Raw genomic sequence first — 26,692 nt, 5'->3', positions numbered from 1 at the left:
CAGAACCTTCAAATTCCTGTATTATTTTTAAATCAGCTTTTGTGTATGAGATACTGTTACAATAATTATTTTCTTTGATTAGTGTTATTCAGTAATGATTCAGCCAAGTGCTGTTCAAAGGCAGGCAAAGGTCTTATGTGCTTTTCTGGGAGTTTGTATTTACTGCAAGGAGCAAGTCCTTTGAGGTCACTGGGCAGAAGAGGAACCTTGGTGAGTGAAGTGATGAGCAGGGTTGGTCCCAGAGACACAGCTTCAGCCTTAAAACTTTTCTCATTCCAGTGATTATTGCAAACAGAAACATCTTCCCCATTGAGTAGGAGGAGGAGGGAGAGGAGGCCAGGACTGGGAGCATGCAAAACTCAGAACCACAAGATTTTAAATTCCATTGTGTACTTAGTGCAGTTATTGTTTGTCTGGGGTTGATGTGTTGCTCTAAAGAACAAGTGAAAACTGCATATATCTCTGTCGTATTTTACACCGATTTTACTTCAATATTGTATTATTATTGCTTTGTACCTTCAAAAAAACCTCAACAACACAGTTTTGAGGAAGGAGTAAAGGGACGCTTTGATTGGAAAACAGCATGTGAACTTTAAGACATCTAGTTTGTAAAATCTTTAGTGTCTCTTTTGCTTTTTGTTCTGTAATTGATTACTAGCACCCCCTTTAACCCACCTTAAAGGGCAAGCAGGAAATTCATGTTTTCGTTCATCAGCCCATCCCTCTGAAAAGCGTTCAATATTAAAACAGTTTGCAAGAAGCAAAGGCAGAAGAAACAAGAGGCCCAGTTAGACCGTGGCAAGGTTAGGAGATGCATGTCTGGTGCCTGCAGCAAGTATCGGCTCTTGTTCCAGTACAATTTTTGCATGGGGAGACCAAGTTAATTGGGGTATGGCTCTGTTCTTTCCTTTATGTGTGACCTTTTATTATCTCTGTGGCCCTGCAGTTCATGCAGTGTCATAAAGCTGTGGGAAAGTCTTGCAGACAGTGTTATCAGCTGTTGGAAATTAACTTAAAATTGAAATATTTGTGTTTCCTTTTGTCTGAAGGTGTCTGGGCGTCTGTAAACTCCTATGAAGGTGCAGTTATTGTGGTTGTGATTTTGCTGAGCATTGCTTGTGCATCTTTTTCCCTGCTTTCTCTTCCCATCTTTCCCCCCCCCCCCATGCTTTTTGGTGCAAGCTGTGGGTTGGCAATCAGGTGTTGTGCTGGGGAAGGGGGGGCTACTTTAGGAGGGGGGTTACATGGCATAATTCCCACGAATGTGGGAGGAGGATGAAAAAGATAAAGAAATTTTGTTTTTCTGAGCTAGAGGATTCTCTGCATGACTTCCCCACTGATGGGATCATGTGCTTTCAGGCTGAGATTTTATTAACAATTCAAATGGAAATTGAGGGCACAGGAGGAGCAGATTCTCACATAAACTTGATCTGTCCATGAATGCAGTTCTCTGTTTGCCCTGACCCTGCATGGCTTAAGACACTGCCTGTGAGGCCTGAGTGCCAGACACAAAGACCGAAATGAAAAGCAAGCACATTCCAGTAGTCTGCACAAAGGCAATGGAGCAGTTTCTAGCCGTCTCCCCAGGGAGAGATCTTATCTCCTTGCAGCTAAAACCCTTTAGAGTGTTTATTTGTACTCTAGCACCCGAGGTTTATGAATTGATATGGATGCTGATTAAACGCTGTAAGTTTCCTCAGTGAGTCTTTTTGGGAGGCACTGAGGTGTTTGCTGCTTATATTTTCTTTCCCAAATACGTATCGATATCTACCAAAAGGGTTGCTTCGGTTTCCTGAGGAGCAAAAGCAGTGCTGAGGGTCAAGGCAGCCTAGAAAGTACGTTCTTTAATAAAAGTCATCCCCAGGCTTAGGAGAGTTTTGCAAACCTTTGGCTTTCGGACACGTCACCTGCTTTTTTGACGTGGAAAAACATCAGCGCAGCCCGTCCCCGGCGCCCGGTGCTTGTGCCTGGCAGGGCTGGGGAAGGGGGATAGGTTGCTCCTGAGTAGCTGTACCGATTAAATGTTGTGTATAGTGGGTTGACCTTGTGCTGCGGAGGCAGCGGTGCGAAGCACTGGGGCACAGGGAGGATGCGTGAGGCGAGGCTGCTGTGGCCACATCTGCAGGGCCATCGCCCTCCACCAATGGCAGGCAGTGGGTGATGCTGCCTGTCAGGGGAATTCTGCTGGGGGGTTTGCTGGTGGTTTGGGTTTTTTTGGTTGTTTTGGTTTGGTTTTTTTTTTTGAGACTGGAAGTGGGAAAGGCTCGCAACATATCCCAGCGCAAAAACAGAATTCACGCCCCCCTGTCACCACCTGATGTTAATGTCACGTCAGGAAATTGTTAATAGTGTCGGTAAATTCTGGAGATTCCTTAATCAAACTATTAAACATTGGTATTCCTGTCTGCCCTAATCAGGCTTTCTTTTATGAAAGCTCCCTGAAACAGTAGGGAAGCCGTAAGTGAAAAAATGTTTTGACTGTGGTAATTCCCAAGAGTTACAATTTTAATCGCCTTCGGTTTCCTTGTTTTCAGCCAAAAAAGAAAAAAAAAAAAAAAAGACAAAAAACCCCAAAGCAAAAGCCAGCAACTTTTAGGTAGGAAATCATAACCATATGTTTTTCCATTTTTCTTATGGCGTTTAAAGGTTTCAAACCTTTAGATACTCCTGAAAGTAGTTAAATTAGTGGAAAGAGGCTAGCAAAGGATATTGATTCAAATAGTTTTCTTCCCTTAATTTTATGGGTTTATATTATCCAAAATTAATGGTTGTACTTAGGCAAATTGTCAGTAATTGGTGACAAAATTGCTTTATTGCTTTTCTTTCATTTGATGCTAATTAATGGCCCTACATTATTAACTTCAAGCCTCTTCTGTATTTCTCCTTCTCCATAAATATTCTTAGTGGTAATGTGTTGGAGTAAACTTTTTTCTTCAGTGTATGCAATAATTGCTTTATAGAAGTGTGATAACAAACAGATTTCTGGCATAATTTTTCCTGAAATAATATAAATGTTATTTGTTCAAGAGCTTGAAGTCATTTTGATAAGAAGGAATACATTAGTAACATAATGTGTTATTTGATTCATGTGGTAAAACATTAGTTTTTCATATCAAAGTACTCCTTAGTAACTTACCCAGCAGTTACTTTACAAAATCTAGACTTTGTTGTGTTTTACCAATTAAAGCCCCCTTATCTTCTCTCCTTCTATTTTACAGTGTGTTTGACAAAACTGTTCTATTTCAGTGGACTAGAATAACACCACAGAATTTGTCATCATATTTTCCACCTGTTAATGGCACTGGTATTTGGTACAGAACAGTGTTTATCCATGTTTTCCAGATTAAACTATTTTAATGCTATGTAAATATTTTAAAGTCTAGAATAGGTGCAGTAAGTAAAAGCCAGTTCTAATTTTTACAAGCACTAGTCAAAAACCAGCTTGTATGTGTATTTGTCTGTTTCCTAAGAATTAAAAAAAAACAAAACAAAACAAAAAAAGAGTAATGAATATATGTCACAAAATTTGATATTTTGAACATCACAGGCCAAAGTATATACCAAAGTAGGAAAGGAGATACATATCAAATGACTATTAAAAGGGAGTACTGATGACCTTGTAAGAATTAATTAGTAAAAAAAAAATATTGAAAGCCAAAAAGACTTCAAAATGTAGGAGGAAATATTTTCTAAGCTTTTATAGCTTCACAAATTATACTTATTTTCTCTGGTGTCTAATGCTGTAGTACTAAACTGACAGAACAGTTTCTTCCACTGGTAGAGGATTGTACCAATGAAGAAATGTTATCTCTGTGATTGTTGGCCGAGTTCTATTTATCTTTAATTTTAGGTATACTCAGTTTTAAAAATTAGGATTTATTATTCCTTGCAGTGGTTGTTGTCATCTTTTGTCATGAGTTAAGCTTAAAAATTAATTTTAAAATAAGATATATAAATGTATTAACATTTCAATCATGGTTGCATATGATTTAGATCAATCTTTTGAATTACTTTTTTTATAAACAAATTCATACCTGTTTTGATGTAATTTTTTAGACTTGTTCCCCACTAACAGTAGATTTTGGAAAAAGGAGAGTGAAAATTTACATATGGTACTAGAAATTTTTACTGTTATGTAAGTGCTGTTTCTTGGATTAAAGCAAGATAGTGAAGTAAGATTCTTGGCAAGTCGAATTATTTTAAATTTGTTGAAGGAACTTTATTTTATTTTTTAAAGCATGCTTCAGTTATGAAAACTTTGCCTTTGTAGCAGAGTCCCAATGCAGCAGTAATTCTGAACTCTGTCCTATCCCTGATTTCCACTGAGGCCTTGTTACCTCCATGTGTTTGGAATGAAATATGGGTAAATATCTGTATTCTGAAGGCAGCTAAGAGAATCTGTAGCTCTTTAAGTGTACTAGAAAAGAACGGCATTTTGCAAAACATCTTGAGCTGCTTTTAGTGAAGTATTTGTAGGTGAAAACTGCCCCAGAAAAATACACGTTAGTGCTTCCCTGTGTCCCCACCTGCCACCCTTAGCTGCTCTAGTTGTGCTTGTCTTATTTCTTTGCCCTTCTTGCACCTCTGTGTACTTTAAGATCTTTGCTCTGACTTCAGCTATGTGTGAGTGCACATGAGGAGAGGTGTCCAGACTGCAGTAAGACACCTGTACTTGCTCAGATATCCCTGTAGGCTGTGCTGCACGCTCCTCCTGATCTGCAGAGGTGCAGCTGCACAGTGCATATGCTCTCAGCTTGAGGCTGGCCTGGTTTCAGGCACGATGAAACTCTGGACCATCACAGATGTGGAGGGAGATATGGCAGGGGAGCGTTAAACCACTGCCATGACTTGAGTTCACACAGCTCCATGTGGGATCGGTGGGAGCTGCTCCGCGCCTCATCAGCTGTGCCGGCTGCTTCTTGCAGCGCAGCCTCCCTGCCCCAATCCCTTAGTGCCTCGCAGGGGAAGGGGTTGGAGCAGTGGCCTTCTGACAGATTGTTGTCTCCTGGATGCCTGTTGAAGTGAACTTTGTGGCTCTCACCTAACAGGGGTGTAACTGGAAGAGGGTAACCCACAGCTTCACGCCACGTTCACTTGAAACGCGCCTCACCAGTGAATGTGTGTGTGTGAAGAGTCTTAAGTCTTTTTCGTACAGTAACACAGGTCACTTAAACTTGATTTCTGCATTTGAAAAGAGGCTGGAGATTAATAATTTCCCAGTAGGGCTGACAGTTTGTTGACATTTGAAATGTGGGAGGTTTCCACTGTGAGGGATTTTGTGGACCTGAGGAGATTCCTCTCACCTGGACATCAGGGGACACCAGCTGTCCAGGCAACTCTGCTTTTGCTGCTTATAATATCCTTTGGTGTTTAAATATGTCTGAGGAAGAACTTGATACCTAATTCTGGCGGGTTTTCTCATCTGCATGTCTGTGTCTATGGTTTAGATTTGTTTGAATGTGAAGGAGATGGTGCTGCTGGACTTCAGACCTTTATGTAAGTTTATTTACTTTGATTTTGACTGCTGGAGGGAAGTAGATACTTCTTTGCAGTGCCTACACAGAGAATTAAGGTCCTAAACTTAGTTATTTTGGGTTTCATCATAGGGTACATAAGTTAACCCTCTGGTAAATGGTATGAACTCCCCTCACAAGTAATGGAAGAAGAGAATAACTAGAATTAGGCAAAAACTTGGCAGTCTGTGTTGTAAAAATGTGAATTTAATCTTACCAGAGAATCTGTCCACAGCATTCACTTCTCAGTGCCTGAAGTAATGTGGTCTTTCTCAGGCTGCCTTTAGATCAGCCATTTATGATGCTTTTCTGAAATTCACTGCAATTTTCACTGAAACCACAGTGAAAACCAGTGAAGGGGAAGGGATAGTTCTTTGATCATGGGCATGGTCTGTGAGATCAGCTTTCCCTGACAAAGATGACCTTGGAATGACAGTTGGGAACTCACTGGTGTAGGTTATTAGGAAGCAAAAACGAGACCTCTGTAAATTGATGTTGACGATGGATTAAATTAAAAGATGTATTTTTTTTTTAACGTTTTATGGTGAAATATAGACTCAGTCGATAAAAAATTTTGTTGTAAACCCCTGAGAAATTTACCATATGGATGGAACTGATTGAGGAGAAGGCTCTGTCTTCATATGGAAACCCGGTGAAATTTGCAGATGTTCTTGGAAATCCCAAATCTTCTGATAGTCACTTAAAAGTGAAGTAAATACTTGTGCTTAAAATTGCCTTCCATTTCTTTTAGCCTCCTCAGGAGCTATCTCCGAGTGATACAAATTGCATTTGTGATAAATGGCATCTAGTGTATACTTGGTGTGTTTCTTCAGCTTTTGTCTGTGGTTTTTATCCACTGGTGTGAGCAAGGGAAGAGAAGGGAAAGAAACCTATTGCCCTCAGCTCCCAGTTTGCGCTGCCCCTTTTGTACATGGAAGATTTTATGTTTTCCCTGTTCTAGAGTGGGCACCAGAATAAAATACATGCTGTTAGATCCGCTTGCCCTCCACAGCAATGCAAGTGCTCCAGAGGGGCAATCACACAACACACTTCATTTACCCAAACTGAGTACCGAAGCTGGGCTTTTCCAAAGGCAGTCTGGGCATCCTTCTTTCAATTTTCCCTTTCAGAGTAGTCTTTTTTTTTTTCACTGACTGTGTAGATACCCTGAAGTTGTGGTGTTATGACTTCTCTGAAGCTGTGGCATTAAGACTTTCCCAGTTTACCTCCCTTCAGTTGCTTCAGTTGCCATCTTTTCTATCAAATTATATGATGCTGATGTTTAATATTGACCATATTCTAATAAGGCATCAACTGCTCTAGGTGCAAAATATTTCATTTCTGATTTCTGAGTGGAAGTTTTCAATGATACCCTAGTTATTTTCAGCTTTTCAACAGTGATTTTTAAAGAACATGTATTAGTCTTAGCAAGTCCTTGTTGATCTGGGTGAGTCTAACCTGAGGAAACAGTCATTAAACTAAAAAGATCCCATTTATTTTAATTTTTCTATTGATAATTCAAGTTTAGATACTGATTTGAAAGACGAGAATATACACTTTTTTTTTCAGTATACTTTCAATAATACCACCTTTTTTCATGATCATTAATGTAATTTTATGTCCTTACTGTAAATTGTGTATAATATTGAAAAATAGTTCCCTTTGGGTCTGCTGTGTAAATATGCTTTCTAAAAAAAAAAAGCAATATGAATTGAAATTTGTCATGTGCTTAAATTCATTAAACAGGGATGAACTGAGGAATCTTTCTAGTTTGAGAAGTCAGTCTCAGCCTCCTACCTCCAGCCAAGTCATATTTGATTGTTTCTACAGGAAGAAAAGATAAGGAAAAAGAAATGCTGCTCTAAGACTAAGAATGAACATAATAATGAGGAAACAATGCAACATAGTCAACCAGGCATGAAGAATTATGTATTGAAGCTAAGAGGCCAAGTATCTCATCAGTTGGATTTTAATAATGCCTGGCAGAAGTGCTTGTACTTGTACAGCAATTGTTTAATATCTAATTGAGTTTCAAGCTGAAATATGACAGTCTGTCTTGAAACATGAAGAGAACATTTCCTGTGATGCAATGCCTAAGCATTTCTTTACGTACTAAACTGACATTAGAAAATTGTAATACTTGTGTTTTCAGATTCCAGGAGCTTTCTAATTATGCATAACTAAAGCTGTATCCTGTGCAGTTTTACTATTTTTAACTCTTTCCTCTTCCTGTCTTTATAATTCACCTTGTTTATCACATTCACTTGATGCAGCTTATTCCTTTTTTGTTGCTGTGGGGTTTTTAATGCTGTTATCTGTTTCACTTGCTTTGCAGTTAGCAGAATACCTAGTGCCCTAGTTCTGCTTTGGGAGTGTAGCTACAAAAGCAGTATAGAATTTAAAAATAAATGTGACTCCAAAGCTGACATACGAATTATGCTCCTGATAATCTAACATTACCCTTACAAGGTCAGGAGTAGAAGATCATCATAACCGAAGGTTAGAAAAAAGAGAGGAGTTTGAAAAAAGCTTAGATTTTTACTTAGCATGCACACTGAAATTGATGCAATACTCAAAATGCAGTCTGGTTTGAAATGGACTTTTTCATTTTATTTCTCATGATTGATTGGTATGTGAAGCTGGAGCTTTTCAGGAAAAGTCTGGGATTATGAGTGCGTCAGCCCCTGCTTCTAGCACAACAACGAGGTTATCAATAATGCATTGGAGATCTCAGAATCGTTGAACATAGGGAAATCACAGCTGGTCTGGGTTTATTGTCGAAATTGCAGATTTGCGCCAAGAGGTCACGACAACTCCATGTCAGACGGTCACACACACACGCACACAGACATGTCTTGGGGGAATGGGGGGAATAATATTGAAGAATTGCCAGTGCCCATGTTATTTAGAAACTCTTCATATGTTTCTATAGTTCAACTTTAAAAGCAGCATATTTAATGCTACTCGCAGCGGCCTTTTGACATTTTGGCCTTTCCCAGTATTGTAAGTTTTATTGTTTTCCTGACAAGTTTATTCATATACTAACAGCTTGCTTGGCAGCAATGTTCAGGCTCAATACTTAGGCTTTCTGGTCACGGTGATGGCTGGCAGTAATAGAGAAGGAGAATAAGTGAGTGTGGAAATGCAAAGCTGTCTCTTGTTACATTTTATCGATCTCATTCTGGTGTCATTCAATTAAGACAGAAATGTGATGGATAGTGTCTGCATAGATTCTTACTTTGCTTTCCAGCCACTCTATATAAAGCTTTTTGAGGGGAGGGGGGAGGGAAAGGAGTGTGAGGGGAGGAGGGGGTAGCAAATCAAAGATACAGTGTGATTTGAATTACAGATCAAACTTATCTTCTAAAAAAATCGTTATTCTAAAGCTATGCTGAAAAGCAATATCAGCAGAGCTAGCATTCTATGTTGTCTTTCTAATAAGTATCTGTAGATGTCCAGCACATTAATTTCAGTAACACTGGGATTTTTTTGTCCAGATCTTGTCTGTGATTTATGAATAAACACTTGATTCTTCTGAATTTAGTACACAGAGAGAAAGGGCTTAAGAAATGAAAGGACTTGCTTGCCTAAGAGACTCGCCTGCGTGCAGTAGGGCAGTAATTCCAGATAAACATCTGAAGATAAGGGTTGCTCATTTTTGTCTATTGTTTACTTTAAATATGGCCAAAAAAACCCCATTGAGAAGCTCTGTCAATGTAATACAAAAACACAGAGATTAGCTCCACAGGCTTAAGTAGACCTACATCAATTCACAACTGATGTTCTCACCAGTCTTCACACTGTGGTAACTTCAGAACTAGTAAATTACTTTCGATCTAACTCACAGTTTTCTACCTAAAATGTGAATGAGACAATCCTAGAATGCAGAGGTGATTTACAGAAGTGCTCTTTTTCATCAGACTTGGGGCAGAAAGCTTAGACATTCCTGAAAATGTTCAGGTTCCTTAAAAGTTTCCTGTGAGGAAAGCCTTGATAATTCTCTCCTCCTGGTGTTCCTTCCCATCTTCTGTGTTTAGAGGTAGCAGGGCTGTGTGTCCAGATCTCCTCTGTTCCCAGAGAACTCACAGGGGAGGGTTTGCAACTCAAAAACCTGTGTCCAGGGCAGGTTTGGGATTCTCTGCTGAAATGAGGTTACCTGGGGAAAAGCCAATTCACCAGAACCAAAGTACTTCACAGATGTATATTGACCATTCCAACTATCATGAACAAAAAAGACCAACCGATCAAACAAAAACCCAAACTAAACAGATTCTCATCAGCTGGCTTGTTGAGCTGCTAGGAAACCTGGATTTCCAAGGTCTGCAGCTGTGCCACATGCAGTATGTAGGGCTGGTATTCCTGGCTTTCCAGCCTTTGTGGCTGCTGCTGATGTTCTACCTTTGACGGCTTGGCTGTGGCTCCCAAAATCCTTTTTCCTGCACTGGGGAGCACAGGAGCCCTAGGAGCCATATTTTAACTAAGAGCCTTGAGGCTTTGATGTTCAGGACTATATCTTCCTTGGAGCTGCCATTATTAAATGCACAGTTACCAGTGTGGGAGGCATGGGCCTGAAGATCAAACTGGGGTTTTCAGAATTACAGGATTTCAGATGAGAGGTTGGGACTGAGATGAAGTGAAGTTTCTCAGGATAGTTTGATCCTGTGCTATTAATTAGGTGTTTCTGCTAAATCAATCAGCAGCAATTAGACTACTGTGAGTATAAAGTGTCTTCCCTTTGTGCAGCAGTTCTAGAGGAGATCTATAACTTGTCTTCTGAGGACTCTAGGAAAGGAATCATGTGAGCAAGGTACAACCTCCCAGACATGAGGATGCAAGAAGGGCCTCAGGTTCTTCCAGTCATTTCTAGTTTTTTACCTAGAAGCACAGATAGGTACCTTCAAACTCTGAATTATTGTTGGACCTGCTCTTTGTGGGCTGATCTAGAATGGGGATGCTGCTTAGGTGAATAATGGCTGTTTAATTCCCACTGCTGTTCTTGAATTCTCAGAGGTAGAGTATACACAGCTTAAATACTTGCTTCATTGCCAGTATCTTTGCGGATTACTTTTATTAAAAGACAGTGGGGTGAACTCATCTTATGCTTTTATCCCCCCAAAGTGGTGTTTTTACTATTAAAGTTAAATCACGGTATAACATGTTGTAGCAAAGACAGCACTGTTTGTGCAACTTCCTCTCTTTGATGAGGAGACTTTCAGTGCTGGACCATTTAATAAATCATCCCTTTTGCATTTGCCACTCAGGTATGAAATCAAAAATATCAGTATGCACATGAGGCAAATAGCGTTGCTCAGATTTTATGGGTAGTCTCAGAACAACTGGTTTGGGTGCCAGTGCTGTTGGTGTAGCTTCTTAACATAAAGCAGTTAAAGTGATTTCCTCATTTAACATCCTGAATAGGCATAGGTTTCTGTTTCTTTCTGCACTCCAAACAGAAGGGGTGTGTTGCTCCTTCCTGGCTTTGCGAGCTCACGTAATGTAACTTATAAAATAATTTTGCATTTTTATATAGTGTTCATTTCACTGCAGGAAGGAAAATGTTTGTGGTATAAAAAAGAAGAATTTTTTTTTTTAAATAATGTGAATTTGGGGGAGGAGACAAAGGGGTCTTGTTGTGGCAATGTGAATAATTTATAACCAATGTAAAATTTGTCCATAATTTATTCTGGATTTTTTTCAGTGGTATGTTTAATTATATCAGGTTCCAATAGGCTCATATAAAATAATGTTAGAAAAAAGAAAGCCAATCAGTGTCCAAATTCAGCACTACTTAATAAGCTCTACCAGGCAACTTTTATTATATTTTCTCCACCACAAACTGTTGTTTTCCCTGACCTGATGAAAGTTCATTGAGGTGTACTTTTGGATAAATTCAGTTTACCGACAGCTAACCCTTGAACTGAAACTGAAGAGACATTAAGTTTGTAAAAGTTGAGTTAGATGATTTTGTGTCAGTGTCACACTTTTTGTAGACATCTGCATTTCACAGTTCCAGAATTAGTACCACAAGAACTACTTGTTTTGTATGGTATTTTAATCTCAGAAGGGAATAGCTATAACAGCACAATACAGACTTGCTGCTTTAAGGTATTCACTTGAATTTCCAGTTTTATTTCTAGACTTCAGACATTCACAGAAGACTGGGGAGAGGAGGGAGGGAGGGAGGGTTTCCTCAGCATAAGCACGCAAGTGGTTATGGCCTATTGTACTTCTTTTTAGAATTGAAATATTTCAATAGCTTGAAAATGAGCCAGACAGCCTGTGTATTATGAACAGGGAGAGAAAAAAAGGATCAAAATAAATAAAGAGCAGCTGCAGTTCTGTTAGCAGTGGAACAGAGTTAAAAGGGACCTGAAAAATTATTGCCGACATTATGTATACAAATCTAGAAGAAAAGATCCCTAAAGTATATCAAATCTTGTAATATTCTGTTCTGTTCTGAAGACTTAGGATTCAGTGTTTTACTTATGAGCAATAATTCTTTTTGTCTTTCAAGTGCTTGTAGAGAATTAGGATTAAATATATGACACAAGGCAGAGCTTTAAACAGTTTGCCTGAAAAGAGAAAAAAGTAATTAACTCAATATCTGAGTCAGTTATGTTTTTGACTGTTATCATCCGTAGCAATAATTTACCAGTAATTGTCAGCAAAATTAGGGTAGAAAATAATACAGTTGTTTAAGAAAAATTTCTTTTTCTTTTTGGAATTATTTTTGGGCTTGTCAAATTCCTGGATTTTACTTCTTTTTGATATTTAACTGTTGGTGGATTTGTAGACAATCACATTTTTCCCATATGCAATTCACCTTTATCACTTCAATGTGCAAAGGATGTCTAAAGTATTTTCACATTATTTGGCACTTAGAAACCTTTTAGTGAGAAAAAGAGAGAAGTTGTTATAGTGTGCTTGAATTTTAGAGACATGTGGTTCCAGAGTGGAGCAAACATTCTTTCAATCTCTGTGTGAAGGTTGGATAAATAAATACCGTTTTTCTTTATTGCACTTTATCCAATAAACTAAAGCTGGTAACATAGCATTGTTTTGTCTTTTGATTTTTCAGTATTAAGTAGTTTTGTCCATTAATCAGAAACTGGACAGTCATTTGTAGACAGTGTTCCAACTGAGGAGGAATCAATGGTGTTTATACTACTATTCCCCTTGAAGTTCAGTATTTAACACATGTACTAATTCTGGTTGTGAAATGTCAGACAGTAGATATAAAAAGAACCATATGCAAAAGAAGAGTAAACTGAGTTTCATCTAGAAAATCATCAATAAATACCAGTGGAGTGAATTATCAATTTAGTCCTAACAATGATTAGATGTGGTAGTAATGATTGCCAAGATTTTGGAAGTACAATCATAAGTACAGTCACGTTAACTGCTGTAATACAAACAAATATCTCCTCTTCATCAGTTTTTGGGTTGGATCAATTAAAAAAACTCTTCCTACTGATTTTGTATGTGCTATTTGAAAAGCAAATTCTCATACTTCTAGGTAATTTGAAATAGAAGGAAGTAGTGGGGTAAGTCATGTTAGTAATCATAAAATCATCATAGAGTCAGAATGGTTTGTGTTGGGACCTTAAAGATCATCTCATTCCAATCCCCCAGCAGTGGGCAGTGACACCTTCCACTAGAGCAGGTCGGTCAAAATGCTGTCCAGCCTGGCCTTGAACACTTCCAGGGATGGGGCGTCCACAACTTCTCTGGGAAACCTGTGCCAGTGCCTCATGCTACAGTAAAGATCTCCCTTTTAATAGGCAGGATAGACTTCCTTAGGTTCTCCCTTTTGATGGCAGCCCTCTTCTACCACTAGGGATTCCAAAATCTGATTCATATCTTCCCAGGAAATGTCAGATGCTTACAGTGAATCTGAAAATGAGATAAAGGTATTTATCTTTAGAGATAAATAAAGTCTAGTTTCTACTAAAATGAGTGAGAATTTCCTTGTGAGGGTTCATTTTCTCGATTGAAAGGAAAAAATATGAAGACTACTTGCCCAGAATATGCATCACTACCTATATTTCTTATGTAATATGGAAGCACTTGAGGCTCTTTTCAGTTTGCAGCGAGTAGTGACAGGACAAGAGGACAGCCTCAAGCTGTGTCAGGGGAGGTTCAGGTTGGACTTCAGGAAGAATGACTTCATGGAAAGTGTTGTAAACATTGGAATGGGCTGCCCAGGGAGGTGGTGGAGTCACCATCCCTGAAGGTGTTCAATAAATGACTGGACATAGCACTTAGTGCCATGGTCTAGTTGACCTGGTGGTGATCAAAGGTTGGACTCAGTCTCAGAGGTCTTATCCAGCCTAAATGATTCTGTGATTCTGTGCAGTTCAGAAAGGTTTCTAGTCATCAGTATCCTCTATGCTTCCCAGAAAGAAAGAATTTCTGGATTTCAGTTTTGTAAGGCAGTCCTTTCAGCATTGTTTCTAAGAGGAGTCAGTGGTCAGCTGACTAGTGATTGTATATATTGAAATCAGTTGTAGAGGGACCACAAATAATAATAATAATAAATTTTAAAAAGCACAGTAAACATTTAAACCTTTTGCTGACCAACAAGCATCTTATTTGTTCTTGAAGGAGGCAAGGAGATGAAGGCTTATTTGTGCTGTTGGAGAAAGACCAACCAATTCCTTTAATTTTTTTCCAGACAAGGGAACTTGTAATTGATGACTTCTGAATTCATAGCAGTCTTTACAGAACATTACATGATGTTCTTGCATGAACCTTGCTTGGTTCTTGGTACTTTATCTTTCTTGTGGTGCTACATTCTCTTACAATGTGTAACATCAGTCCCTTAGGAGCATCGGATAACTTTGTGGGTTGAAGAATAATATTACTTAGTTCTCAAGAGGTGTCCAAAATTATCAGGATGTTTTTTGCATGCCTTTTATGACTGCCCAACTCACAGAAAAGCAGATACTTTAGAATAAAAGTGTGGGTAACCTTAGTGGCTTTTGTTCAAGAGGATTGCATTTCATTTTCCCAACAGCACTGCTGTCTCCTAAATAATTTCATGACTTCCCCACCATAAGGCACACAAGAGTTGCAATGGTGCAGCCAGACTGCAGTCTCTTCTATATCTGTTATAGCAGAGTATAGACAATGTACAGCCAACAGAAGGGCAACTGGAACCTCACCAAGTCCTGCTCAAAGGAAAGAGTATTGTCTATGGGCAGGAATTTGAAGATAAGTGCTGGAAGGAAAATACAGCTGTTTCCTAGTTGTTGTCAAGAACAAGATGTTTAGTCAGAGGCTTCTCTGAGGAGGAGATGAGAGAGGGATGATTTTTTTTCCTGTTTAATTTAATTTTCTGCTACTCTGGCCTGGGTTTTGTCACTGTGCTACGTAGTCTGTTTGTAAACTGGTGTGAAGCTTCTGCATTTATAAGGTGTAAGGGCATGCTCTACTTCACTGGTTTGCTTACCTGAAATTCAGACTATGTTTTGAAGAGTTTGTTTCAAGGATGGTGTCATCTTCCTACAATGAAATAAATTATTCTTGCTAGTTTCATAGTTGTAGAGGAAAAACATAATGAATGATCTTTTACTTTTCCTACTTTTCTGTTTGGCTAAACTACAAGCAAAATCCGAAGAATCTAAGATCATCTTCCGAGAATTAAAAAGAAAAAGAGATTCTGTTTTTAATATTCATCTCGTAATTGGAATACTTTTCTTGAAATTGCTGAGAGTAGAGATTTAAGTTGTTTTTAAGACTAAGATGATGTCAAACTGCTAAGCTAGTTAGCCAAATATATTATCATGAACTCATAGACGCCTTTAGGTTGGGAAAGACCTTTAATATCATCAAGATCAAGCATTAAGCCAGCACTGCCAAGTCCAACACTAAACTATGTTCCTCAGTGCCATGTTTTTTAAATACATCCAGGGATGGTGGCTCCACCACTTTCCTGGGCAGCCTGTTCCAATGCTTGACAACCCTTTCTATGAAGAAATTTTCCCTAATATCTGATCTAAACTTTTGCTGCTGCAATTAGAGACCATTTCCTTGTATCTTCTTGTTTGTTACCTGGAAGAAGTTCAGGGGCATAATCGCTGCCCTGGTCCTGCTGGCCACACTATTTCTGATACAGGCCAGGATGCCATTGGCATTTTTGCCCACCTGGGTACACACACTGGATCATGTTTAGCTGCTGTTGACCAGCACCCCCAGGTCCATTTCTATCAAGTGTCTTTCCACCCCAGCCTGTAGCATTGCCTGGGGTTGTTGTGATTCAAGAGCAGGACCTGGCACTTGGTCTTGTTGAACCTCATACCATTGTTCTCAGCCACTGTCCAGATCCCTCTGAAGAGCCTTCCTGCCCTCCAGCAGATCAACACTCCCACCCAACTTGGTGTTCTCTGCAAACTGACTGAGGGTGCACTGAGGGTGCATCCCCTCATCTGTATCATTGATAAAGACATTGAGCATGACTGACCCCAATGCTGAGCCACTTATGAAGGGCTGTCAGCTGGATTTAAGTCCACTCACCACCACTCTCTCCAGTCAGTGAACAGTCCACCTGTCCAAGCCATGAGCAGCCAGTTTCTCCATGAAAACCCTTTGGCAAATGGTGTCAGAGGACTTCCTAAAGTCCAGGCAGACAATATCAACAGCCTTTCCTTCAAGCAGGACCTGCCTTTTGTGAACACGTTAGCTGGGTCTGTTCCCCTGCTTTTCCTGCCTATGCCACATGAAGGCACTCACTACTGGAAACCTCCCATTTTAGTCCTGTACTGGATGAATTTTTTCTATCTCTAAGTATATTCTAAATACTTCTAAGGAAACCTGGAAAGTGTACCATAGTTCTAGGGACTGTGCCTTTTCAAAGAAAGGAAAGCATGAAGTTGAACTACTAGTTCTTTGCGCTCCCTTAACTTACATGTTGTTCAGACTATGTACATTAGGTTTCTTTCAAATATCCTGGATTGGTGGACAGATGGATGGATGGATAGATGGTTGTGGATACAAATTTGTGTTTATAGGATCATAGTCAATATTTGTGGTCATGATCATAATACTGTTTCACATTTGTATGTTATCTATACCTGATTCTATTTTACACAGAGGCAAAAATTAATAAGCAAAACTCAGAAAAGTAGTCCTCAGTTTGTTTCTTTAGATATATGAGAATATGTTATTCTCATATACATATTAATATTGAGAATATTTCCTCAAATTAAAGAAATACTTGAAGTCTGTTTAACAATAAAATTTACCCTGGTAAAGCTACAGGGGTGACAGAGGTTCTGTTGAGCATAAAGGAGAACTTGGGTCAATTAATTTCCATCATTACAGGTACTAAGATTCTGTCTCATTAGGCCTGCCCTCCTCTTTATCTTCTTTATATACTTTAAATGGTCATACCTAATTGATGACTGTCCTTCTTTCTTCACAAACCAGAAAATCCTGAAGTTATATTTAAATGTGAAATGAGGGGATGAATAATCTCTTTCAGAATGGTTGATCTGTAGCAGTCAGACTCAAAAGCTGTTTGACTCAAAAACTGAAAGACTTCTCTAGAAAAGGGAAGTTTTGAGTTCTATATAACAACAAAATAAAATTCATGGATGTTCCCAGAAGGTCAATAGTGGCATGAGAATACAGATGCTGTCACCAGGTGCTCCAAATGACATGGATATCAGAGCTCTGGACCGCTGCTCCAGTGAAGGCAAATTTAAATCTGAGTTTCATAGGTGTTGATACATGTTACTTCTTTTGTTGACTATTTCTCTTTTCTTGATTAATTTTATGATGAAATGGATCTTGACTTACAGTAAAAGTCCAAAAATCATGAATGAAAAAAAGGTGAGGATAGGAGTTTCCTAGATTATCAAACTATAATATAATTTAATATTTGTGGTCCGGGAATGTAATACCTTATTACTGACTTTAATCACATGAGTATTAGTAATTTATTTCCTAAAAAAATAAAATTCCCCATTTGCATGGAGTTTTGAAGTGGATGTATATAATCAAAGAGCAGTAATGTATCTTTAGGAAACCAAATCATCCTGGAAAGTACATACTAAATGACAGAGTATTACATGAATAGTAACTGTATAATTCTGTCTTTAACAATCTAAGGAAATAGCATGTGACTAGATGAGATCAGGACAGTAGTTAAAAGGCCCAAGGTTCTAGGAAGTGACTTTATCTTTGTGGATTTTTGTCTGAATTCAGAGTTGGCTGAATGAATGTAGAAATATGCAGTCAGAAACCGCACTGCAGCTGCTCTGTTTAGGGGACTCAAGAGCATATCTTTTCTGACTTTAAGTGGGCAGTAAATTATTTTCAATAATTCCATCTCCCATTGCTTCCATAAGTAGTAGAGGAGAAATTTGTAGTTGTTTGATCAATTTTTACCTGCTTAGGTAAGTCATTGATCCCTGACCTGTGCTACATGGCTTTTTTTGTCAAATACAAAAGTAAAATGGACTTGAACATCTTTGTAGTGGTAGTGTTTAGACATCCAAGAATTTACAGCTAAACAGAAATGTCTCTTTACCACAGAGGCACACTTTTTAATTGTTGAATATGGTAGAGGACAGAGAAGGGTAGTTTTATGGCTGCTATAAACTCTTTTTTTGGTGAGGTTCCAGTTGCACATGTGTGCTTATGCTACTAGTTTTGTTCTGGAGTATTTTAATAAAGTTATTGATGTTAAGGTTATGATGCCATAAAATTATTTCTTAGAAGAGACTTTTGGACCGTTTCTATCATTTTGGGATATGAAAATAAAGCAGAAAGTTATAAAATGAAAAATATTTACTTGTTTGGGGATTGGTATGTATCAGTCTTGCTGCCTGTTGATATGTGCTTCGTTGTCTTACCACAGCCAGCTTTCCTAAGATATGGTCTGTATTCTGCTACAAAGTTACTTGGTATGAATAAAAAGAAAGGGCTATAATGATTACAACATGGTCTTTAACCTGGAAGATAACTAATGGACGTAGAATGGAGTGGAATTTTCTTTCACATTTATTTTTAAAATGCTTCGAAGTGCATTAGAATAATGAGCTAGTTACTGGTAATGGAATGAGAATAAACAAGGCTGTTTTTATGGTATGGCAAATTAGATGTCAATTATGTGGCAAAGCAACACTGAAGGATGAAGCAGACTGGGAACTAAGCTGTAGTGTTAATTGATTATGAAATCATTGGATAGCCTTTTGTTTTATTGAAGTGATTCTGAGAGTGCATCATAAACTTAAAATCCATTATAGGAGAACCACTGCTTTCTGTACTGAGAGGAATATCAGTAGTGGGCCAACTTCTGACAACAGTGAAAGACTTACTTCCATTTTTGCAGCTGTTTTGCATAAAGTGATTAGGGGGTCGTGCATTTTTCTGACCATAACTACGAGTACAGTTTGGATCTACGTCCTTTAGTTTTACAACATGAATATCTTTGTTTCAGCTGTTGGTATAACTAGTTAAATGATACATGTGCTCTTAATCTTTTATTTATATATAATTTGCTTCCTTAAATTAGAGGTAAGTGTGCCAAGTGCTTCTACTTGTAGAGGCAAGATGATACAGCATTAGCTGATTAATACTGTCTAGCCTCTGTGCAAGGTGACAGCTCCCAGTTTCTTTTGAATTTGGAGAACCCTGCACTTTTTGGTCTGTTTTTATACCCCCTCCCAAGGTTTTTGCCCTTGGTCTCTGTGGCAGAGCACCAGATGGCAAGACATGCCACTGGCAACCTAATGTAGCTTTGAATGTTTCAATATCTGTTCCAAGGCCAAATTTGGTGCCTGCTTTCCCAGGCTGCCCACTCCTTTTTTTGTACTGTGTTTTGGTGGGTCTTGCTTTGTCCTCGGCTCCAGTTCAGCCTCCTAAAGTAGCTGCACCTTTTCATATCAAAGGTAGGACGATTGCCATAAATTCATAACACTTAAGTTCTAAGTGGTTTGTAACCTAACAGCTTTCTCTCTTGCTGCTCTTAGTGCAGGAGACTGCCTTTTGCTCACGGAAGGTCTGGGCAGTTTGGCAGCCATACCCATTTTGACTGCCTCTCTTCTGCCTTGCACACTTCTCTTTTTGATGCTTTTCACCTTCTTCTCCTAAGGGCAGCAGCCCTAGGTCTGTGGAGAAGTCAGAATGTAAAGATAAAAGGAAGATGAAATGGGGAAACAAAGTAGTCTGAAGTGCAAAAAGCATAAAGGGGCAGACAATAAATCTGCAGCACAGGTTGGGGAAGACATAGTTGAATTACGTGACCATTCAGGAGAGCTGCATGGTTGTGCTCTGAGCAGTCAGAGTTTTGCTCTCTCAAGTGACCTTTATCATTCATTTTTACTTCTTTCTGAGAACAAATGTTGTCCTAGACACTAGGGATAATGTCCATTTTGCTGGAATGTATCAAGAAGTCTCAAGTTCTGTTCAGGCAGCTACTGGAGATTGGCAGAAGGGATCTCATTGACTATCTTTCTTTCTTTCTTTTCTTCAAGTTCTTAGAAAAAAAACAAAACAACCACCAGAAAATTTTGTCTGCCATAATTCCACTGAATTATGTTACCTTTGCATGTAACTTGTACCGAGCAATAAGACTTCTGGATATGGGGTGAGGTGGAAGGCAATTGAGCCAGTCTGACATTATTTGGTCACTAGTGTATATAAGTACTGTTCTAGTGCCACTTCTACATAGGTACCATACATATCTTTAATGGTATTTAATTGAGATTAAAGAAGCTGTTGGAGTGGATGCTGTGAATGCATATTAGGAATATTACTTAAAATCGTAAGCCTTGCTATGATAAACCATAACAAGTCTGAAGGACTCATAATGGCTTATCTTGTCAATAAAATGCACTTAAAAATCCCCAAGTGATTAGAAGGAGCCATTTCAGTCTATTATATCAACTGTTATATGCTGAGAGCATGAGAGATTTATTTTTCTTTTCCATCCTCTGTTTAAAAAAAAAAAAGAAAAGAGGAAATTAAATCATAATAAGCTATGTTCAAATAGAATCAAGGTACTAAAATAAACCCACAGAAGGAGATTTACAAATTAAGGAAGGCAGTGAAAAGTTCTTTCGAAGCAAAGAATACTCTCATATTACGCTTGGCCTCTCATTTTTGAGCACCACAGGATGGTTAATGGGTGGAGCGTGTGCTTGCACCAGTGCTGTTCCCTTTGAACTGTTGAGAATTGTGAATTTAACATATTGTGTCATGAAATCAGAATAATGTTGGTCCTCGTGCCAGTGATAACCTCCAGCACTTGCACATAGGGAAAACTGAATTGCCTTTACTACTCCACGTGGTAGTAAATGCTCAGCAAGGGCTGTAGAAGAAGAGGGTGACGGTGTTTTCCTGTTCCAGTACTTTTCCTGACTGCTTTTTCCAGGCATCTTCTTCAGGGACGGGCAAAGGGGAACTGCAGAGCCCCCAAACTCTTGAGGGTGAGAGGGGCCCTGATGTTTGTTGATATCACAATGACAGCTTCAACCATGGCAACTGCTCTAAAGCTGCTGTTTGGGGCTAGGTTTCTATCCTGGAGGTGGTCTGTCAGACTGTGTTTTCCCCTCGTGTTACTCTGCCTGTTGTCTGTTTGGTTCTTTTCACCTTGACTGGCCTGCGAGGCTCATGCAGATTCAGCAGGCTTTTGGAGGTGGCAGGAGGGGCTGCCATAACAAATGTCCTTTGGTGAGAGGGAGGAGCTAATTTTGGAGGTGATTACTGCCCTTGTCCAGTGTGCATTTTAGCCAGGGGAAAATCTTGCTCGTTAATTTTACACAGTTGAGTCAGAAAAGTTTGGAATTTTTTTCTTCTAATAATAAATAAAGGTATGTTTTCCTGCTGCAAGGAAAGGTATCTATTCTCTATAAAGTGGACTTTACTCTTTCCCAATAAATTCTTTAATTGTGCTAATATCGCACAATTTTGGCTCTTTTGCTATCACCAAAATTCATGCAGCAGTGAGGAGCCAGCCTGGATCCCTTATATCGCTTATTTGCGGGCTCTGAACTGGATTACGTAGCCAATCTGTAGCATTTCAAACAGATCTGAGCTGGCTCTCTGGGGCCAGCTTTGCAGATGGGTCTGGTACAGTCTTAAAATAGCCCCTGGGGGCAGATTGCTGGTGAAATTGGTGTCGCGCCTCCCCGGGCTGGTGAAGCAGTCAGAGGGAGAGGCGAGGGCTGCTGAGCAGCTCAGTGTCCTGCTCTCGGCTGCCAAGCTTAACCTCTGCGGCGCCCACGTTTCAGCTGTTTAATGTCTGAATAGACGGAGAGTATTCTGGGAAAGTGGATTTTTCTCTCTCGACGGTATCCCTGCTATCTCACTTGCAGATATTACGTCTTACATTTAATGCAGTCTTTCCAGACGGTCCAGCTTCGTGTTGTCAAAGCCTGAGTCATGCCTGTTCCTGCCCGTATGGAATTAACCTGTTCGTTCCTGTGCCCCATTCACAAGCTCAGGGTACCCCTGGGATGGGGATGCGTGGGGCTGCTTTTGGGGGATTCTTCAGCGCCGCTGCTGGCAGACAGGCAGGAGAGAGAAGACAGGTTCAGGAGGTGGGGGAAAATGAACTGGTGGGAGCCAGGGGAGAGAAGCAGTGGCAAGTAAACGCAGCTGAACAAGAGGAAAACGATGTTTATGTGTGCTTATTTAAGGTTTGCAGTGGGGATAAATGCAAGTCTGTCAGGGCAGTTTCTTTTCTCGCAGTGCTGTGAACCCTTTGTCTATTTACATGCTGTTATATGTGAGCAAGAAATTTGGCATTATGCAATTTTCTTTTTGACTGAAATAGATTCAGTGAGGTTCGGCAGAGAGAAATTTAACTGGCTGATGAGAGCCCGAGTTTGAGGCTCAGCTGGAATAAGAAGCCAAAATACACACATTCCCATCAGTACATGTACATCTATGTATGTACATGTGTGCATGCTGTCTTGTTACCCAAGAGAGCATGCTGCTAGTTGGATGACCACTTGGCAGGAACAACAATTTAATAGCGACTTAAAAACATACATTGGATTAAAGAAGGAGATGGCACCCTAAGAAACACCCAGAGATTACATATCAGTGCCATCTCAAATTATCAAAGCTGGGGAAACCATGGACGTGGAAATACAGCCTCTGTGTTGCCACCAAACACCTGACAGTGCGTTCTGGAGCAATATTCCAAGATTCATTTTTCATTTTCTCTGATGTCTTGTTGGGAAGGGAGACGTGTAGTTGAACAAACTGATCAATAAAAGAACAAATAAGGAACAAATGCTAGGAATATTCAAGATAAGGTTTTTACTTGAAAATCACAGGCAGCTTTATTATGCAAAAATCTCTGAACAGAACATTTTTAAATCTAATATGTTATTTTTACAGTAATATTCGTTTGACAGGCTTATGTTTCAGACAGGCAGAAGGAAAAAATAATATTTAACAAGCCCCTCCAAATACTAAGATGCAGCAGAAAATGAGCTGAGAAAATAGACCGGGAATAAAAGCAAATCAGCAAATAAACCTGAATAAACATACCATAAATAAAAGTACTGTTTGGAGTTTTACAGTTTTAAAATCTGATATTATGCCTAGATTTTAATATGTTGAACTAGGAATGTTAAAGTAATTACAAACATTTAAAAGTTTTATAACAATGTCTAAATTGCATCTTTTCAAATGATCATAACAAATTCTTTGGGTATGTAGGGAAAGACATTTATAATATTTTACAGTTTTTAAATACCTCAGTTCTGTGTCCCTTAGGAGCCTCAGAATAACATTATGAGGGAGAGAAAAATGAGAGGGGCATATTTACAAGTATTTGTAAGGTGATAAAATACAGTCATTTAAGACAGACTGCTTAAATACATCATCTACATTCATCATACGTGTCTGCATGTGTGTATGTCATGCGGTTTATCTGGCAGGTAGTCCTGTCTTACTGCAGTTTGCAGAAATATTCGTGACTCAGTGTGACTTAGGCATTCTCCTCCATAAAATTGTTCTTTAATAGATGATTCGTGTTATTTACTGAAGAGCAATACTTACACAGCAGTGCCGGGATCGGTAAATTAGTGTTTGCTTTGTTTTGCTTTATGCTTTGAACTAAAAACAGGTGAAGCCAGGATAAGTTTGTTTGTGAAAGCTTGGTGAATACTAATGAGAAGAAAAATCATCCCAGTCAAACTGAATAAATTCTGTAGAGAGTATGAAGGATTTTCAGCGATCCATATTGTCCTTGGACTTGGCTGTTGCGTTGTACTTTAAATGGAATTGATTGTGTGGTTGTAATGAAAGTAACAGATTGATTTCTATACAGAGTTACACAGAGTAAATAGAAAAATGTTCTTGTCTTGACCTGCATTCGTAAACTAAAAATCGGTGGCTTTTGACCTAATCCTTAATAAAACATGTAAATGTAATATAGGACATAAGAAGGTTTCTTTAATTCTTAGAAAATCTACTGTTTATTGGGTTTTGTGGGTGTGCTTCCTTGGATTTTAATTGATTTTGTTTAGGAATTCTGATAAATATAATGCATTTTCTCTTTGTGAAACTTGTACTTTTTGCTGTTTACATCTCTTGGGAAGATGTATTTAACTATTTTCTTTCTTATTATTCCTTTTGCCTTGACTACATAGCATTTTCCTTTACCTAGGTAGAATATTTATGATTTTTAGTACCTTCACTGTTGAACAGTGTTAGCACAGGATCCTTGCGAGCATGTGACCTATACACTTTTGGGTTGCTGCTGCATGCACTTGCATAGATTATTTCCAAAAGACAGTGTTTTCTGAAATGAATGTGCAGATTATTAGCTTTATGTTGTAATAAAAGGAGGAAAGCTGTTGACTGAAATAAGGTGCAGCATTCTTTCTGTTTGAATGAACCCCCAAAAATATTTATATTATTGCAATTATTATCTTGTTAAAAAGTCACAGAGATTTTTATGAATAGCGTTTATTATTCTTTTTCTTTTGCACATGTGAGATTGTGGTTCAGGGCCCAGTAAAATGAACAGTCCAGCTGGTAAATTCTCTCATTGAGCTGTAAACTAGGACTACAATAAGCAAGATCAGAGTTGCTGCATTCATCAGTTTCTCTGTGAATTTTGTGACTTTATTTTTGGTGCTTAGAGTTTAATTTCTCGCTGAAGTAGAGCAGCACATTGTCAGGACACGCAAACAAGAAGACCAAAACAATAGAAACCCTAACGCACCGACGGCCACCGCTACTCCATTGTAGCTTCCAAAGGCACTCTATTCTTCCCAGTCCACTTGATATCCTGCAGGTTGTGGCAGTACAATTCACAGGAAAAGCTTAGACATTGAGCTTGCACGCTTCTTGACTCCATTTTAAACCCTTTGTTCACACCGGGGTGGCATTTTTTCACACCACATGTGGCAGCTTTGACTCCTATCCAGCTTGTCGTATAGAATCAAAGTCTGTGATTTCTTACATTCCCAGTGTTGTCTCCTGAGCTGCTATGTTCTTTGTAGCTCCCAAAATATTACAAATCTTAATTTCAGTTGCAGTTTTTTAAAGATTTATAGGGTGTGGGATGAGACAACTATACCTGCACGCTTAGTTTTGGTTAAAATCAAAGCTGTTTGCAAAGGACATGAAGAGCTCTTTTCCCCTGCCTTTTCTCTTTTAAAAAACCCTCAATACCGGCTGTTAAAAATGATGTGGTGAATTTTATATGAGTCAGCCTGATGTAAGTTTTACAGAAAAGAATGAAAATAATGTGTAATACTATATATTTTTAGATTTGTAAATTACATGCGTACTCACTGTTTGATTCAGTATTAAAACATTGTTCATCTTAAGAGATTCTTTTGTTGCATGCAGGCATCATCTGACGTGCTTTCTTTTCCCTACTTTTCCAAAGGCAACCTTCCTCTGCACTTTTGCTGAAAGTTTTATGTATATCAATAGTAAATTTTAATTCAAACTAATTTTAAAGAGAACCAGGCTACCAATATGAATGCCCCTAAAATATACGCTGTTTAAAAGTTTATAACAGAAGATATATTGCTTAAAATAATGTCATTTAGGGTAGCTAAATGCCATTTGACTCCTTAAACAAATGCTAAAGTATATTATTTCTTGCTAAGAAACTTTACGATGGATTGCAAGTACAGTGTGTCATGGCAACAAAAATATTTGGATAAAAATTGTCACAGGAATTAATGTAACTTGTACTTTACACTTTTTAATATATTTTTTAAATTATCAATGAAAGCTAAATGGTTGTATGATTTGAAAGAATGTTCTCAGTCCTATATATATTTATAAATCTGTACGTTCATTGTTACTGCTTCACTCAGCTGAAGATAATAGAATAATTTCTCCTTGGCACATATGTTAGGCTGTGCATTGACATGACACCCTAATAAATATTTTGACTCGAGAGCTGTTGTTTGTTGCTGTTTGTCAGGTGGTTAGAACGGTCTTTTGGCTGCTGCTCCCGTTTGCGAACTAAAATATTAAAATGTATGCTTTCACTCTGGCAGTTTGCTTTTTGTACTTCGTGCATTTTCTGACTGCTCATTCTTTCTTTAAAATATAGTACTGTGGTGTGCTTAATGCATCCTGCTCATCCACCGAAATACACTTAATTGCTTATGGTGTTTATGAAACACTTAATATTGGTTTTATGTTTGCTTTTAAGAATGGCATGAAATCATATTATGTAAGAGAATAGTTCAGTAACAGCCTCTAGAGAGACAAAATTTCAATGTTCTTTTCTGGTTTAGAAAATATAATAATAATTTCACATGCTGATTTTTATGCCATTTCCTTGCTATTTTGTTTATGGAACATTTGATCTTAAGTTGTTGAATCATCTTAGCTGGTCTGATATATAGCAGCACAGAATAACAGAAAGTCTCTCCCAATTAATCTTTATTTTATATTTCAGTCCAAAATCTCAATGTTATAAACTAACCCCCAGTAATAATTCATTTTCAGTTAGAAGCACAGTTTTATTAGCTCTGACTGCTGAGCAGTTTTTTGTTTAATTAAAAAATCCAAAATATATGAAAACAAACATGTAACTCACGGTTGTTTGATTTTTTTGTCTGTGATTTTTCAAACAAGATGAAGACTAGAATAATAGATTTAGAATATGTATCTCAAAATAGTTTTATTTTGCATACTAAATTGTAGAAAATTTATAGAAATGTTCTTTGAGAAGATCAGTG

The 26,692-nt window shown here is 38.4% G+C and overlaps 1 protein-coding gene across 1 annotated transcript in view; it reads left to right on the top strand.

Annotated features, from left to right (window-relative positions):
• Positions 1 to 802: 802 nt before the first annotated feature.
• LOC113949763 overlaps positions 803 to 26,692 on the top strand; it is a 178,292-nt gene continuing 152,402 nt past the window's right edge. The window contains exon 1 of the mRNA XM_027648752.1: positions 803 to 889. The gene's annotated coding sequence lies outside the window, so the exon portion shown is untranslated. The remainder of the gene's footprint in view (positions 890 to 26,692) is intronic.

This window comes from Corapipo altera, unplaced genomic scaffold (genome assembly GCF_003945725.1).
Source record: "Corapipo altera isolate COAL_440 unplaced genomic scaffold, ASM394572v1 58, whole genome shotgun sequence".
Classification (NCBI taxonomy): domain Eukaryota; kingdom Metazoa; phylum Chordata; class Aves; order Passeriformes; family Pipridae; genus Corapipo; species Corapipo altera.
This window is presented reverse-complemented; position numbering and strand designations above follow the sequence as displayed.